Source organism: Erpetoichthys calabaricus, chromosome 14 (genome assembly GCF_900747795.2).
Source record: "Erpetoichthys calabaricus chromosome 14, fErpCal1.3, whole genome shotgun sequence".
Classification (NCBI taxonomy): domain Eukaryota; kingdom Metazoa; phylum Chordata; class Cladistia; order Polypteriformes; family Polypteridae; genus Erpetoichthys; species Erpetoichthys calabaricus.
This window is the reverse complement of record NC_041407.2, coordinates 5,614,174-5,628,300: the sequence shown is the minus strand read 5'-3', so window position 1 is coordinate 5,628,300 and position 14,127 is coordinate 5,614,174. Positions and strand designations below refer to the sequence as shown.

At 45.8% G+C, this 14,127-nt stretch overlaps 1 protein-coding gene across 1 annotated transcript in view; it reads right to left on the bottom strand.

Moving 5' to 3' along the window:
• Nucleotides 1-11,673, bottom strand: part of gcgra (glucagon receptor a) — a 189,236-nt gene extending 177,563 nt beyond the window's left edge. The window contains 1 exon segment of the mRNA XM_028819982.2: nucleotides 11,374-11,673. The gene's annotated coding sequence lies outside the window, so the exon portion shown is untranslated.
• Nucleotides 11,674-14,127: the final 2,454 nt, after the last annotated feature.

Below are 14,127 nucleotides of genomic sequence, written 5' to 3'. Positions count from 1 at the left end.
AGCCACCCTCTAGCAGTTCATCAGCCTCGCTCCACACGTCTTCGGCCCCCCCAAACTCTCAAACATCAGGCTGATTTTTATTTTTATTTTTTGGTCACTGCATCAGCACCAACCTTGGGACAGAAAGTGAAGCTCCGCCCCTTTTTTGTGACACACATGACAGCTGACATGCAAACAAACAAAAACATCTCACGGCTCCCGTGCGGCTCACCCGCTGCTCTGCCCGTCGCTTTTGCTCTTTTCCGTTCACGTTTACTGCACTCTTTCTCTTTTTCACTGTATGTTTGTTGCCAAGTCAAAAGTTACAAACCAGAAGATGAATCCAGACATTAAAATAAGGTAAAAATATTGTCAAGTTGAAGAACAATCGATTATCAAACCCAAAAACGTTAAGTCGAAAAGATCAAAGCAAAGAGTTTGGATCTGCCTCACCCACAACCATACAGCAGTGCCGACCAGAGGACTACAACTCCCATCAGGCATCAGGACTGCACTGTGGCTGATGGGAGGCTGCCTGATCAGCCAGGCCGTGTTGGATCAACACATAAAGTTTGAACTGGAAGACCACCGGCAGTTATTATTATTTATTTATTTATTTTCCTCGACTTTATCCAATTCCGTCACCTCGCTGGATTACGGCTTCTGTCACATTTTTGTCTCATTGTGGGTCGTCGTCTTTAGCCAAACTGTAATTCCAAAATAAAATCCACTCCTCCGTTTCTTTGTAATCTGGAAACTTTTCTGAGAACTCGACAGATTCAAGCAGGGTGTGCGGTGTTATTAAGCCCCAGCGTTTTCATTCTTTCCACTTTCCAAAAGGTCGATATAAACAACTGGAAAAAGAAAAATAATCGTTTTGGGGGAGATTTGTGACAGAAAAAAAAAAAAAAAAAAATCGTATGTCAAATGAATTACAACATTCGAAACGTGCGGACGGGTCACAAAAGTGTCCTTAGTTCTCAAACAAGACTCAAACTCAAAATCTGTGCTCGAGGGTACATAATGGAAACAATAAATAAATAAAGCCAGCCGCCTTCCTGGCTTCGAGAAAACGTTTGGCTCTTGAGAGCAGGAGGCTCCACTCCATCCCGAGACCAAATGAGACGCCGGCCGACGACTTTTATACCCCCGCGGCAGGAAGGGGCGGGGCTATTTTTCCCCCTTCAAGTGGCGTCTTCCTGCTGCTGCTGCAGAGGAGAAGAAAAAAAACAAATAAAAAAAAAACGAGTCTGTTGGCAACAGCGCCCCCTCGCGCCCCAGTGGGGTACTGCATGCCTGTGAGGAGCCGGGAAGGAGCTCCCCGGACGCCTGTGTGACGAGCGTTTGAAAGATTTACACGAGAACAGGCCATTTGGCCCAACAACGCTTGCCAGTCGTCACCCAAAATATCAACAAGTCGAGTTCGGAAAGGACCCTAAAGACCTCCTGTCTGTCCTATTCACTGATTCCACGTGTCTACGGTTCTCTATGTGAAGAACACCTTCCTAACATTTGTGCAAAGTTTACCCTTAACAAGTTTCCAGCCGTCACCCCAGCGTTCTGGTTGAGCTCATTTTAAAGTATGTAGGACTTTTAGGGTCGATTTCGGGAAAACCTGGTGTCTGGGGACCCCCTTCCCAGGCTCTGATGGGGTCAGCAGTACTGCTTCAAGATGACAGGGGCCACTGGTGCGGAGTGCATCTCATCTTCCCTCTGCACAAGTAGGAAGCCTAGCCCCACCCACATCGCCCAGACCTGACTCCGCCCCTTCCACTACAGGCGGCTTCTCACTTTGGACCGTGTGCTCGGCGAGAACGGAGCGCCACTGACGGGACCACTGCTTTAGCAAGGCTGATAACAGACACCCAGAGCGCTGGATTCTTATGTGGCGATTAAACGGGGGTCCCAGCTGGTGTCCCAACATTCCCTCTGCCTTGCTGTTATATTTTGTGATGTCATGTTGTACACACGTCACGGCTCTCAAACTACACAAAGGGAGCAAAAAAATAAAAAATAAAATACAACAGCTCACCAACTCCAGAGCTGCTAGGAACTGTGGGAAGATGATTTATGGGGTGGTGATTGGCAGAAGGCCCCGCCTCTTGGGGGTACCACACTTACAAACCGCCCACAACATAACAAAGGCAGCTAATATACATCGACAGAATCAAAGGTAAAGAATGATGCGCATAATCAATCAAAATGAATAAAAAGACGTAAAACGTGCCCAAGGGGGCAGAGGACCCAACACTGGGACTGTCCATCCATGAATTAACTGTTGAACTACAATGAAGGGAGGGAAACAAAACCTCCAGTCAATAAGGGGGGGGGGGGGTCCACAATCAGTTAGAACAGACAAAGTCCAAGCCAGAATGGTCCTGGTGGCCCCCACTCTTGTGTGCTGACCGTCTAACCTTCTCTCTTCTGTCGGTCATAACGGGCAGCGACCCCCCTCAGGACGTCCGGTGTGACGCGATGGACTCTCCCCCTTCTTGCGCAGCAAGACGAGTGACAGAAAATCAAAAAGCATTAGCACCAAATTCTAAAAGCAGAGACGGAGCGGCGCCCTTTCACTCCCCCGTCGTTACAGTCAACCAATAAGTTAACACCTTCGGCCAAACGAAACAACTTTCAAGGGCAAACCGTTTTTGTTTTTCATAGTTTTAACCGGTTCAACTTTAACGTTACGTAACATTTTTGAATTGTGGAAAAGCTCTAAAACAGGCAACCTGCTTCACCCCGACTCAGTACTGCCCCCTGTCTGTGTATCCGGTGACGGCCCTCTCCAAGGTTAGCACCCATATTGTGTTATGCCACAGCCTAATTTAAATTCCCTTTCTGTTCATGTTTTATCCTTTAAATAATATTGTTTAAGTTTATATCATTATTTATATTTATTATTTCTATAACTGTGCATTATTTGTTGGTTCTAATCACTGTTTTGTTCCTATCTCTAAGAGTTTGTTCTACTTTGCTCCTTGTATTTTGCAGGTACTTCCTCAAGAGGTGTGGCCAGCTGTCAATCACTGCAGACCGACTGCTCACAGCCCCGTAAAGGCTCATGGGAAATGCAGTCCCTCATGATGCACCACACTGTATGTGCTTGGGGTCAGCGAGCTCTCCTTTTTACTTTCTCGTATATGAAGTACAGCAGCGGTTCTCAACCTGTGCCCCCCTGGGGGGTGGGGGGGGGGGGGTGGCAAAGTAACAAAAAAAAGAAAACAATCGAAAATATGAAAAATACATCTATTGAAACCAAAACAAATTAACTTAAACTACATTCTGATACTAGAAAAATAAATAGAGAGTTAGATAAATGTCAATAAAAGTTAAGTAGGTATAATAAAATATGCATCTATGATATATCATTAATTTAAAAAGAACAAATTGGTATTAGTGGGCTCCTTTCAAAAAAACGCTAGGGGGGAGCGATTAAAACTTATGAAAACTCGGGTCGCAAATACTTAAAAGGTGGAGAAACGTTGAAGTACAGCAAAAGTATTGTAATCATCGATGTTGAGATTTTGATGAATCTCAACGTTTTAGACCTCCCTGACTCTGAGAATACCATTTTTGGAATCGTGTGTGTGTGTGTGTGAATAAATACGATACGATAGATCAACCAAATTTTTATAATTATTGTTACTCAGGATTTTCTGGTTATTATATTTAGCCCTGCTTTAAAAGCACGTTGACTGCAGATTAACGTATTGGCACTTGGTTACAGTGGATTGCCTTTTTAGACAACTCCTTTGTGCCTCTCCTTACTTACCCTTTTGTTTCATAAAGATTCTTTATTGCTGGATTCTGTGATCCAGCCGGAGGTTTACGGGTGACCCTTCTCTTTATTCTGGTGATATATAGAATTGTTTTGCTGGCTCCCGATACACAATGGAATAAAAACTGTTGTCACAACTCAAGACAATTCGGGTAGCACTTTGTCTGAATCACCCACGCGAGAGGGAGCACATGAACACAGCAAATGTTCACCGATGTTTAAAGATGCATCTCCGCAGCCCACAGCCTCACCCCTGGAGCCACAAATAGGTGGACTTGACAGCAATGGACGTCCCATGGAGTCCAGCCGCAGACCGCCTCCATTGAAGAGGTGCGCGCTTTGCGTTCTACATCAGTGACGTCACTGCTGCGTTCACGCGCTCTCTCGGACGTTGCGGAAATAGCAAGTAAACGGTCCTCGAACGCGGCATTACAACTCAGATCATTCAGACATAAATAAGCTACCTGAATTGTCCGAGCTGTGACGTAACGCTGACTTTTCACTTTGGTCCGTTGTTTAAAATAAAGCTTATACCCTGGTCAACCTGAAATGGCGTTTCTGGAGTGTAAGTCGTTTATTTTGCTCTTTACATCCACACAAAAAAGATGCTCTTTATTTCGAATTGCGTTTTTCTCGTAGACCAAACAACAAGTCAAGCTCCCATTCTTACCACTACGGACAGTCCGAGGGTACGTGAACGCAGCATTCGCTTATGATCGGCGCTGTGGGAGGAGCTGACGAATAATAAAGACTAGCGTGTAAGTCATGTGACATAAGCGTGCGATCCAATTGGCTGTTCAGGGCGCTCCTGAGTTCTGTTCTTGGACGAGTCTCAGTGGGCGCATGTCCTCCGACCTACTTGAGGCTCACGGTGGGCTACAGAGGTAACCATCTCCTCAAGTTGGCCAACAGCAGATTTTCAAGAAAAAAAGTTCGCTGCAAAAAACTCTTTGGCGACTCAACGCCAGCATGGAGTGCCGTGTTATGAAAGTCAACGCGTCTTCTTCATGTTCGGCAATCCCAGCAAATGTCGGACGCATCCTGCTTTACTTTCTTGGACTGGTAGTAAGAATAAAATGAATGAAAAGTCAACTTTTCTTTTTCGCCATTCAATGAAGCTCTTCTCGTGGCTTTACTGGTGGGGGGCGCACAACTCACAATTACTACACGCATAGAATCTGAAACAGAGCAGCGCGCTTTGATCCCCCCATAAAAGCCGCGTTGTTAGCAGCTCAGTGAATATTATCGTGAATTCACTGCATGGTGTTGACACGTTCAATCCGTTTTTATATAAATAACGAGTGGGCAGCAAATGAGCGCGCAAGTTGGCTTCACTCCACCCCACAGTGAGGGACTTACTTGGCTGACTTTTGGCTGTTTCGCGTTCCCTCGAAATATAAGCATAAAGTGTCAGGCCATCCAGATTATTCATAGTACTGCTAGTAGTAGTAATAACTTTATTATAAATGATGTGCTAATTTCACGCTGGCGCGAGAGTGCTAAGAATAGCAGATGAGCCCCTCATTCCTGGGCCGCGGACTCAGTGCCCACCGTGCCCAGACACATTAACTGCAGCGGCACGCACGCTTCTGTGGAGGAGAAACTGACATTTCATTCACTTTCCCCTCCTTATTACATAAATATTGTGTCGTTTCATAATCCTGCAGCAGTGAGGAGTGGAAAGCACAGAAGGAGCGCGGAGCCTTTGGTGCGCCATGGCACGCTTTGGGTTTATTTGCGCAACAGCGGGTTTGAAATGCAGAGATTTGGACGCACTTTTGAAAGTGGCATAGAGATGGACGTTATATAACATTATTATTATTAGTGTACGGCTCATGCTTAGTCCCTGTTTAATGCTATACTTTTATTATCATCCTAAAATAAGGATGATTATCATTAAAGTTCAAACATTACCTGAAAAAATAAATCGTCGACTGTTGTTCTTCTTTCTTACTACCGTACAGAACACATCCATCCGTTTTTAAGGCAGCTGGAGCCCATCTTAGCAACATACAACGCAAGACAGGAACAACACCTGGACGGGCACGCGCACACACACACACTGGACAGCTCATTTGAATGCTGTAGATATTAAGAAAAAAAAAAGTGTCAAAATCCAAAAATAATTTAAAAACTTTAATGATTGACAGACACAAATATGACCATCATTTGTATTGTGGAAAAAAAAAAAAGTGAAACAGCTGTTTGTGCCGGTGAATTGAACGACACCGAAACGAATCGCGTGCCCGTCAGCAGAGCTCAGAACGCGAGCGGCCGGTGAGGAGAAACCCGTTAAACCCGGCGAAGCGAAAAAAAAAAACCGCAGCTATCAGCAACCCCTCACGCCCACCCGAAGTGGAAATTCACGCAGCAGATATACCAGGGTACCGACCCCCGGGGCTGCACCCTTAAAAAATACCAATGCTAAAAAAAAAAAATGGCCCGGGGTACTGGCTGGTGTGGTTCCTCGTAGATCAATTGCTTGACTAAGCCATTTCATACTTTGAAGGGTCCTCTGCTTATAACTTCGGCCTTGTGGGCTTTGCAAGTTTTCCTTAAATGTGGACAAACAGAAATGTCGAATGTCTACTAATAGGCTCGAAGGACACCAACCTGAACTGAGCCCGTGTGACTGGGTGAGGAAAGAGACGTCGGTGGCATCCGAGTGACGTGATCTGTTTGCTCTTTGAGATTTACTGCTAATGTAAAGTGCCCCTATAAATAAAATGCATTATTATTATTATTATTTGTTTGTGATTATTCAAACATCTAAAAAATGAAAAGTTCGTTCTGGATCCTTCATGTGGACGGTGCTTTCGGGAACCAAAAAAGAGGTTTAGTGTGGCATCGCCCTGCAAAACCACTGGGGCGTCTTTGTTTCTAGGGGTGTATCTATCTATTATATAGCGCCTTTCACGTCTACCTACCTATCCATTACATAGTGTCTTTCACGTCGATCTACTATACAGTGCCTTTCATATCTATTTATATATTTATTATAGAGCGCTTTTCATATTGATCTATTTATGTATTTATTAAATAACACCTCTCCAGTATATACCTATCAATTATATAGTGCCTTTCATATTTATTATATAGTGCTTAATCACCCAAACATGTTACGTCTTCACTATATAAAGCGTACTGTATATGTATTGATTATATGCCACAGTTCATATTAAGAGTGTATATCTAAGTGTTATATAGTGCCTTATCTATCTTTCTTATATAGCGCCTTTCAGTATATATCTATGCAAACAAAAATATATTGAAAAGTATATCGAAAATTATTTAAAGCACACTATACAAGTATCGATTATATATCTCATACCAGTCTGCCTTAAACGGAGCCTTACAATACCTATCTGCCTATATAGTGCCTTTCATGTCTATCTATTAATCTTATATGGCGCCTTTCAATAGCTATTTATCTCTCTGTCTCTCGAAAAATGTCATCTCTCTAAAAATACATTTTAAAATATATTGAAAAATATATTTAAAATAGATTACATAAAACGCACTGTATATGTGTATATTGCTTATATGCCGCATGTCATATTTTTTAAAATGTGTCCATCTGTGGAGCCTGTCAATATCTATCATATAGCGCCTTTCATATCTTTCTTTTAGTCAGTCTTATATGGTGCCATTCAAAAGATATCCGTTTAGTTACATCTTTTTAAGAATACATTTTTTAAAATATATTGAAAACTGTATTTGAACCAGAGTCCTGTACATGTATTGATTGTATGCTGCATTTCATATTTTTAAGAATGTATCTCCCTGTCTTCTATGCCGCCTTCAACATGTTTCTATCCACAATACTAATATTAATGATGATGCATTGTATTTATATAGCGCCTTTCGTATACTCACAGCGCTTCACGAATATCCGAAAAGGTACAAAAGGAATAATAGCACAGCACAAAAATAAAATTATTAACAAAGGCTAGTAAACATTGAACACCAAATCACAGGCTGCTACAAGAAACAAAGCTCTGAATTAGAATAAGAAACGACAAGCAGGAAGAAAAAAATACAAATACAAGACCACCTGCCCGTAATAGCCGAGAACCCCGAGCAGGCGACACGTACAGATATCATCGCGCGACGTGGATTTGCTGACCTCCCAGTGTTGTGGAGCAGACCCCTCACAAACCTACCCGGGTCTCCACTCCAATGCATTCCACCCCGTCTGGGGGGATTGGGGGGGCGAGAGTGTGAAAGAAAAAGCAGGAAAGCCCCGCACTCTGAGTTGACGGACCCCCTAATTCCTGCGGTCTTTGTGAGCCGACGGCAATGCGATAAACTCAAGTGCGACTTCAGTTTAAGATCCGGAGCAGCCGACCGTAAGGAAACGTCAAGCGCTAAATCCACATCGGGGGTCTCAGCCTAATCCTAATCTGGGGTGGGGAGCGCGTAAAGGAAAGTAAAATAAAAAGAAAATGGCAAATACTTCTTCGGCACAAAAGAGGATCAGATTATTCATGAAGTGCCCGCCACTTTGAGGACGATTTTCTTTAATAAATGAAATTATAGAAAATATAAATGAGCGCGAGCGCGCCGTGCACAGGGTGGCGTTCAGGCCGGGTTACGCGCGTCCACGCGTGCGCGCCGCCATTCCACCTTCCAGCATGCAATGGTGTCCCGGCACACCTGCGGCTGTGGCGTTTAGAAGGTGCGCTCCTGCGGTACGTAATCCAAGATTATAAAACCAGACCACCCTAAATGTGAACAAAGGGGCGTCTGTCAGAAACCTGAAACTTGATTTTTTTTAATGTAATTAAATGTATGCAATCAATCGTTAACACTTACGCATTCCTGTTCACCCATCCATTTTCCGAACAACCTCTTCATCCGGAGCTGGGTCGCCTATTCGGCCCCCTGACAGTTCAAGGGGGACAACTCGGCTTCGGAATAGAAACTGCCAGTGGATGAATGAGTTTCGAAAAATGGAAGGAATGAGACGATTGCGCCCCAAATAAAAAGTCAGCGTTAACACAGTTCAAGCAGTTTTGCTGTTTAATTTACCGCAATGATTGCAAATCATACTGAACGGGCACCGAACTTTTACGCCACTGTGTCCGTCAGCGGTTTGTCTGATTGAATGGTTGATTGAGTGCATTCGAATATTTTCTGCGGTGGTCTCAACGAAAGGCGGTACACTAAAGTATAAGTCTGATTTATTGAGTTGCGTTCATTAATCGGGCGCACCGAACTATACGCCTCGTCACCGCGGCCCGCTCCAACTCGTCTAAACTCAAGCAGAAGAGCGGCGGGCGGCCTGAGGTTTCCGTTCCCCTCCGTGTCGCTGGGAGTTTCCTCCGGGTGGTCTGCTTTTCTCCCTTTTTTCCAAAAGACGAGCACATTTTGGTGGACTCGCGATGCTAAATGTGTGCTGGCGGGTGGACGAGTTTTGGTGCCCACCCTGCAGAAAGACGCGTACAAATAAACGCGCTGGTTCGTTAATACAGTAGGATTTTACTGGGCGGTGTGGAGAAAACCCTTTCTTGACAACGTACGACTTAAGGGGGGCTTTGCATATGCATATCGGATGTTTGGGTTCTGAAAAGACTCCGAATATGTGGACAAAACAGAAATATCTGAAGTCTTGTAGACCACCTTGTCGGATACTGAGGGACCGTGAAAACCTGAACTTGAACTTTTAACAATCATGGAGCGAGTGGACTTTTCACAAATCTGTCCTCATCTGTCCAGTTATGGAGTCTCTCGAAGGATCAAAATAAATTCAGGTTCTTTCAGAAACTTTCAAGTGAATGGTTCCTTTGGGAGCTGAAAATGGTAGACCCCCCCCCAAGTGAAGAACCATTTTAGCACCTTTATGTTTAAGAGTTCCCTGCCTTGTGCTCAAAGCTTGCAAAGATGGGGTCCAGCTACCTGGCAATGTTACTCTGGATAAGCAGTTTAGGATGATGGATGGATGAAGTAGTGAATGAATGGATGGATGGATGGATGAATGGATGGATTGAGTACTCCCCGCATAGGTGTGTGTTCACCCTGCAAAAAGACTGGCATCTTGGCAAAGGATTTTTCCTGTCTTGCACTTGATGGTTGGTGAGATGGGCTCTAGATACCTTGCAGTGTTGCTCTGGATGATGGATGAATGGATGGATGGAGATGTCCCCATGCATAAGTGTGTATTCACCCTGTCCAGGGGTTGTTTCCATGCCTTGTACTTGAAACTTACTGAGATGCGCTCCAGCTATACCCATAATATTGCTCAATATAGGTGTGGGCTAAGAAGATGGCTGGATGAATGGGTAGATGGAGAAGCCCCCATATGAGTGTCTGTTGTTTACACCCTGCCGTGGGACGGTGTCCTGTTCAGGGACTGTTCCTGCTTTGCACCCGATTGTTGTTGAGATGGGCTGCAGCTATCCCACTATGTTGCTCTGGATAAGTAGATTAGGAAGATGGATGGAGTTGTCCCCATGTATAAGTGTATCTTCACCCTGAAGAAGACTTGCGTCCAGTCCAGGGGTTGGTCCCATGCCTTGCACTTGATGCATAGCTCCAGTTATACCCCATAATGTTGGGCTAGGAAGATGGATGGGTTAATGGAGATGATCCCATGTGTGTGTGTTCACCCTGCAATGGGCCGGTGTCCCGTTCAGCGACTGTTCCTGCTTTGCACCCGATTCTTGTTGAGATGGGCCCCGGCCACCCTTGCTCTGAATAAGCAGGTTGAGGAAAATGGATGGATGGAGTTGTCCCCACGCACATGTGTGTGTTCAGGCTGTAAAGAGCTAGTGTCCCGTTTAGGGATTGTCCCTGCCTTTCACCCATAGTTTGCTGAGATGAGCTCCAGCTGCCATACAATGTTGCTCTATATAGGTGGGTTTAGAAGATGGAGTTGACCCCATACGTGTGTATGTTCACCCTATAAAGGGGTTGTTCCTGCCTTGCACTTAACGCTTGATAAGATTGGCTCCAGCTGCCCCGCGACCCTGCTCTTCTATAAGCGGGTTTGAATGATGAATGGCTGGATATTAAAAAACCGAGTGAAATACTCCATGATAGAAAAGAATGGAAACACAACAAAAGTATAAAGAAAAAAAAAAAAGAAAGAAGTGGAGGATCGGCTCCTGTGCGACAGACGTCTTCATCTATGGGACATGGGGGGGCTGCACGGGGACTCGCTTGCCTAGCCGGCCGCTGGTTCGACTCTCCCCGTTCACACCTTCACATCTCGTGGCTATGTGCCACCGCAGCCTTACACCGAGAAAGACTTGATTTTATTAATGTATTTATTTATAAACACATATACATATAAAATGGATTTGTTGTAAGAGCGCAGACCGCAAAGCTCAAGCCCGAAATGACAGACTCACAAGCTTGGAAACTTTTTTCTTTCTGATCCACGAAACGTCCAACAGCGCAGAGCGACACCCCGCCACTCTCGTCATTTTCAGCCTAACAACTTTTCACCTTAACACCGTAAATGAGCACAAAAGTAAAATGAAATACCACATAAGGGTCGAGATTTACTGGGAAATGCAAGTTACAAATTAACTCGGTCAGCAGGTTGCTTCGAATGCCAACTGTGCAAAAGCAGTTTGAGAGCGCAAGGAAAAGAAAGAAGTCGGCGCTCGTACCTTGTGGACCTCCTGGTCGACGGACGTCCGCGACATCTGAAAGGCGCATCTTCTCCTCCATTCACCACTAAGACTGAGGAGCTCTCAGGTAAATCCGTCCCGAGCCACGGAGGAGTCGTAATCCAACGCCAGCGCAAATTAGACGTAAATGTGCACCGGAAAAAAAAAAGCGAAAGGGGTGGAGTTTTGTCAAAGGGAACTCAAACGGAGACCGAGCGAGCCCCCCGTCACCGCCGTGATGTCCATTGAGAAAGAAAGAAAAGAAAAAACGTGCGCGGTGAGGAGTTGAAGCTTCAGCTGTCTGCAGCCGGACTGGACTGTGCTGTCAGGGGTGGGGGGATGGGATTGGGCAGAGGGACGGGATTGCCAGTGACGTCACGCAGCCCGCGCAGCCAGATGCGTGAAGAAAAAAAAAAAAAAAAACGACCAGAGGAGTTGATGTGCCAAGAATCTCGCGGGAGGAGAGTGAACTCTAGTGGCCAATGAGCGGCACCTGGAGGCTCAAGGTCACGGGTTCAAAGACCTGGAACACTCGCTTTGGGCGAAATGTCAAATCTGTCGCACAATTTTCGTTGTTTTTTTTAAATATATGTCCTCACAGGTGGCGCAGTGGCAGTGCTGCTGCTTTGCAGTAAGAAGATTGTGGGGTCGCTTCCCAGTTCCTCCCTGTGTGGATAGCGCTTTGAATACTGAGAATAGCGCTATATAAATGTAATGAATTATTATTATAAGAATCGCTGCGTGCAGTTTTTTCTTTTTTTTCTTCCTGTTTTTTTATCTAGCCAAAAAAGAAAAGGGAAATCACTCAGGTGTGGTGTCAGACTTAAACCACTAGGGGGTGACATGTCAAGGAGCGTTGCCTAGCACGGGGCAGCCTGGTGGCGGAGAGGTTAGCCCTGCCGCTGCATGGATCTGAACCTTGTGTTTCCCTAATGAGAAAAAAAATTACATTCATGGAGAAAATCTTTCTTGGTTCCTGCATTGTGCCCTGTGTTGGCTGGGATTGGCTCCAGCAGACCCCCGTGACCCTGTGTTCGGATTCAGCAGGTTGGACAATGGATGGATGGATGGATGAAAATCTTTCTGTTACACTCCGACGTTTAAGACCACCTGGAGCATCACTAGTTTTAGCACTTATTGGGGGCTTAGCACCCACTATGGTAATGCTTGTACTGGAGTTGGCGTCCTGCAGTTTTAGAATTTTAGGGTGGGGGGGGGGGGGGGTCCGTTATAGTCTCCTAGTCAGGAAGGGAAGCTGACGTCTAGAACATCGCTGGAGATCATGAATTGGTGGGGTGATCGTGGGCTGGATGTCTAAGATTGGGGGTTGAAACTCTGGCAGTCCCCACGAATGACATCACGGAAATCCACTTGTGTGGGTGGTTTTCCAATAACAATAAGAGTGCATTTTCTTTATATAGCGCCTTTCCAAACCAGCCCTGACCCGTCGAGGCATGGACTCTACCAGACCCCTGAAGCGGGCACCAAGAATTTAGCAAGAGACCCTCGAAGTCCTGAAAGTTGTGTGACTCAAGGTGGGGGCCTCCGTGGATCAGGCTTGCTTGCTTTTATCAGGCACACATCCCCAATTCATCAGATGCTCGATAAGATTGAGGTCGGGGGAATCTGAAGGACAAGTCTACGTCTTGGAAGTCTTTGTCATGTTCCTCAAGCCATTCCTGAATCATCGTTTCAGCGTGGCAGGGCGCATGATCCTACCGAAAGAGGGCCACCACCATCTTGGAATGCTGTTTAGGGGAGTATGGGGTCTGCCACCATCTTGAAGTTGGTGGAACATGTCGAAGCAACACCCGCACGGATGGCAGGACCCAACGTCTCCCAGCAGAACGTCACAGTGCCCCCCGCCAGCTTGTCTTCTTCCCATAGTGCACCCTGCTGCCATCTCTTCCCCAAATCATCCATGTGATGTAAAAGAAAATGGGATTCATCTGACCAGGCCACCTCCTTCCATTGCTCTGAGGTCCAGTTCTGACCCTCACGTGCCCACTGTGGGCACTTTCACTGGTGGACAGGGGGTCAGCGTGGGCACTCTGACTGGTCTGCAGCCACATCTGTGTGTGTGGATGCCTTTGTCTCACAGCCCCCATGACATTTTTTATCATTTTGTGCTACGGCGGTTCTTCTGTGGGATCGGAGCAGATGGGAAAGCCTTCACGCCCCACACATACCAATGAGCGTTGGGTGCCCGCAGCCCACCGGTTGTCCCTCCTTGGACCGGTCATTCTGGAGATGCTCTGACCTGACTGTCGGTGGCGCTGGTGAAAGTCGCTCAGATCCTTACACATCACCTTCATGGACGGACTGTTCACTTGCAGCCTAATTGATGCCCCCCAATGACAGGTGCCATTGTAACGAGACCACCAATGCTCTTCACTTCATCTGGCAGTGCTCCTGATGTTCCGGCTGATCGGCGTATAGCGCCTTTAATCACAAAAGCTTTACACGTTTGGTCAGCATTCCATTGCTTATTTTGTATGCCACCTTTTTACCGAGAGCTCTGCCAGCACACTGTGTTGGTTTAGGAAACATACCTGAGACAGCACAAAGAGCGGGCATCATATCAACAGACTTAATTACACCTCGTCACCCGACCTGAAGAGGCGGATTGTTTGGGGTCAAACAAAAAGTCACAAGTGGGATTTAAACTCGGCACTGCAGTTGGAGGTCCGGCCCGCCAGATCTTAGATTACACCACCTCTGTAGCAACTGAGTGCCCGCCTGACTTCTCTCCAC